Here is a 4,658-nt window from a genome sequence, read left to right as displayed (position 1 = left end):
ATATAACTTTCCTAAAATCTTATTTGGGTTAATTAAAGTAGTAGGAATCGTATCAAGGTTTTCGTACATATAAAGAACCCTAAAATCCGAGTTATAATGAAGAAGTTATGACCAACCGAAGATTCTCGGAAAAACCGGCATCAGCGATTAATCGTAAAACGCGAAATTTCGATGCAATAGTTTTTAGCCTTAAGTATCTAAATGGAAGTTATAGACAACCTCAATCTATGATCGTGCATAAAAAGAACGTCCAAATCTGACTTCGGATGTGAAAGTTATGAATTTTAGAAGAAATTCCTTAATCACGTCATTTTAATAAATAAATAATAAAAATAATTTCCGAATTTGCCAACGGAATCTAAACGAAAGTTGTAGATCATGGTCTCACCTTCGCGTGGATATAAAGAACGTCAAAAACGGAGTTCGTATGAGGGAGATATGAATTTTAGAAGTTTAATTAAAATAAATATAAATTTAATTTTAAACTCTCGGTATTATCCGAAGGGGAGTCATCGGATAGGGCCGAAGTACGCCCCGCGTACCTTCGTACGCCCTGCGTACTGAGATCAAGGGCTTCGGATCGTCCACGTCGCCAATATCCGAGGAATCCGACCCGTCCGACCCGTCCGAAGCTCCGACCCATCCGACCCGCTGTCCCATCCGACCAGCCGTCCCATCCGACCCGCGTACCCAGCAACCCGTCCCATCCGAACCGAGGCAGTCGAGGCTTCAGTCACGCATGACGTACGCGTACGCGCTGCGTACGAGCGTACGCCCCGCGTACGGAGGCGGTTCAGCCTTCCTATAAATAGGATGCGAGGCTTTCCGAAAAAGTTGCTCAATTCTCTCATTTCTCTCTCGATCTTGCCTCGTTTTCCGTGCCCGTTATAACCCGAAGCTCTGGTCTTTTTGCTCAAGTCCCGAGGGTCGATTTTACTCCCGAGAATCCCGAGGAAAATCCGTTTCCCGAGACGAAACTCTGCCCGGTTTTCCATCTCGCTATCTTCAAGCTTTCATGTGAGTTCATACCCCTTAAATAATGTTTTGAACTACTTTTAAATGCTTTATGGTGGGGGGGGATACAAGTAGAATCATGCTACTTATTATGTCAATCGCATGTGATTAGTAAGTAGGAGTATATTACTTATTACATCAATCACATGTGATTAAATTACAACATTCAAAAGATTTGGCTACTCATTAGCCGTTTTACCAAACAGTTTCCTTCAAATGATTTTTATAAACATTTTATATGTTTTAAACTCCTTATTACACTGTACCTCTTACTCTGTTTATCATATTTCAAACTTATTTACAACTGTGTTTCAAACAAATGTTCCTTATACTTATATTGTTTTATCAAACTTATGCCTTCATATTGTTTTATAGATTGACATCAAGTCGATCTTTCATTAAACTAATATTTATGTTTCAAATGTTTTACCAAACTTATTTATGCTTTTATATTATAAATTGCATGCCTCTATATGTATAGTTATATAAGAAATGTTTAAAAAACTTAGGAAGGCTATCCACCCTATTTCCTTTTCGTGCCTTGAGATGTGGTCTGGTGGGATATTGGATACTCGTCCGAAGGTCGTTTAAATATTAGTTATATATCATGTGTACATATAAAGTCATAAAAGGTCCTTCCAGTTCATCCTATGCCCTTGGGTAGCAAGGGTATACATCCACGTCCATACGTACCACTTAGATTACTAGTAAGCTACCATATGGGTAGTTCAGGAAGATACTAGAACCATTACTAGAACGCGATATCTTACAACGAGTCAGTTCATTCATGAGTCATTACTTTCTAGAACATTGCTGTACAATACATATACATCTATACTAGGACGAGAACATATACAATTATACTAGAACGCTTACATGACAATACTTGCTAGATAGAGAGAACACACATTACAGCTAGCACACGAAGAACATTTCAGTACACCATAAGTACAATTACATGATCACACCTACATGAGTACACTTTCATATACATAGGATAGACGTCACTAGGGGCTATAGCTCAGAACCAGTTTAGGATCTAACTATACTGATGAAACACACTACGATTGTGATTGTTATATCGAGTATACATGATCGCAGGTAATGTGATGCTCACGGCTTGCATTTATGCAGGGTCGTGTGTAGGTCCTAAAATCCCTCTGATAGGGGAGCGAAACAGTCTGGGATCTAGACATCACATTATACCTTATCCATCAAATAAGGCAAGTTGAGTATCGGTGTATTGATATATATACCTATATATATCCAAATACTGTGGTACTTGGTAGTATTACCCTAGATTTAAGGTAATAGGTACGGTTGTAGTTCGACACTACACCATAGTACCATTTCTTTCCCATTACATTCACTTCGTGAATTTTTCATAGGAAGCGCGGTAATGTAGATGCTATCTATTGATAAATAGTAGCCCTTTTAGAGCTACGATTTAGTACTACGTTAATTTTTCCAGTACATATTTCAGTGATAACCTCACTTAAACATAAATATACAATCTATATTTTGAGTAATGATAGCTATACTTTGGAAAAATACATACTCTTACAAGAGACACACACACAGAACAGTTAAGTCTCGGTAGAAGACTCCTTTTGTTACTAATAGGAATCATAGGGATCTCTAGGGATTTTCAAACATATATAGTTGAGCTACAAATATTTTCATACTTATACTCGTTTTCTTTCAAAGTAATGTCAAGTCTTAGAAATTATAAGTTTTCACAAATTAAGACACATTAATACTTATGATCTCACCAGCTTTATAGCTGATACTCGCTTTCAAAATTACTTGTATCCTCAGGTCATCATAGACAGGTACCGATGCAAGGAAAACGGAAGATGGAGCTTATTCAAGACTTATCTTTCATTTTGATTTATGCTTTAGTGTTTATCAAAATTTGTCAGAATACAATTGTATAATAATTATTTTATTAATGCAATGGATGATGTTGTTGCTTGTTTACTACTTTACATTGTTGTTGATATTATACATGACGTCCTCCGCCCCAGAACGTTTCCGCCGTTCTCGGTTTTGGGGTGTGACACCATCTTCCTAAGTTGGGTGGATACATTCACCGTTAGTTTCTTCCCGTTGTATGTGATATAATTAAGTTTTTCCTCTAACCCAATGATGTCTCTTACTCCTCTGAAGCGGATGAATGCAAAGTTCTGTCCGTTCCATCTCTTGTTTGTCCTCGTATACACATCCAATATCTCCCTGTATGTTGCAAATCTTCTTCATAGCTCCATCTTCTATGCGTTATCAGGAACATCAGAAATAAAGAACGTCGTTTCATCTTTTTTTGTCACCGATGTTTGCTTTCTTCACCGGATTTCCGTCTAACTGTTGTTCATTTTTTTGTACAAAAATTTGGAAACAGGATGTGAAAGAAAAATTTTGCTTCCTTTAGTATTTGATATCTTTATGCAAAATCTAAGTCCATAGCAGTACACTTTGCCTTTACTTTTTATGCTACCATCATGCAATAAATACACATATATTATTTGGATACAATATTCATATTGTAAAAAAAGCATTGCTTTAAACTAATTATTCGGGGATAATAGTGTGGTAATAAATTATTAAAATAATGATGAATATTTCAAAAACAACATTTTGTTATTATATATACACCACTATTAATAGTATATGACGAAAATTCGGGCGTGTTCGGCTAAATTAGCTGGTAGCTGGTAGCTTGTAGCTTGTAGCCTTTTGTTAAACGCTACATGAAGTAGCATTTGGATTTGGATCGTTTTGTTTAAACTAAACGCTAGAAGCTTGTAGTGCCGAACGAGGATTTCTGTTCAAAACGGAGTGTTTTGTCAAACGCTAGAAGCTAGAAGCTCTCAAACGCTCCCAAACGCTCAAAGATTTCTCGATTGTTCCAAGAGAAATTCATTCAAATATATGGGAACAAAATATTATGGAATAACAATGAATATCAATTTCACAGTCCCACAGAAAAAATGAGGTATTATGGAAACATATTACTAAATTATTATAGATGCTAAAATTAAAATAAAATAAAAGTTTTTATCGTTAGTCGGTTTCTTTGGTTAAACCGATTGACGAAAATCTGAACCATAAACTTGATCCAAATAAGGATTCAATTAACTTGTTAAACCAAACGCCAAATCGATCTAGGTCAGCAAAATAAACCGTACCTTTTTATTTGGTTTCAAAATTTTCAACACTTCTTAAGTAAACTTTGCCTTTCATCTAATGGAAATTCTATACGCAAAGTCACAACTTTTCTTAGGGTTGACACTTGATACTATATACCAATGAAGTATTCTCGGTGTAGTTAAAATACCAACATAGGTATTTTACCATATCAAGAGGTAAACAACCATGAAGGTGATGTATTGATTTTGTTATGACATGTTACATGTCACATAACTTTTATTTTCTAAAATTTTGATTCAAAGTTTTATTTTTTGTTACCAAATTGATCTAAATTCTTTATACAAATTCACCTAAACAAAGAAATTGATGTGATTGCTTAGATGAAATATTGGTAGTTGTGTAACATGTAAACATGTCTTCCGTTTGAGATGTGATTGACTTAGAGGGAATATTGGTAGTGATGTGAGCACTACCACTGACACATGTAGGCATTGTTT

The sequence above is a fragment of the Lactuca sativa genome, chromosome 3 (genome assembly GCF_002870075.4).
Source record: "Lactuca sativa cultivar Salinas chromosome 3, Lsat_Salinas_v11, whole genome shotgun sequence".
Classification (NCBI taxonomy): domain Eukaryota; kingdom Viridiplantae; phylum Streptophyta; class Magnoliopsida; order Asterales; family Asteraceae; genus Lactuca; species Lactuca sativa.
Note: the sequence above shows the minus strand (reverse complement) of the source record.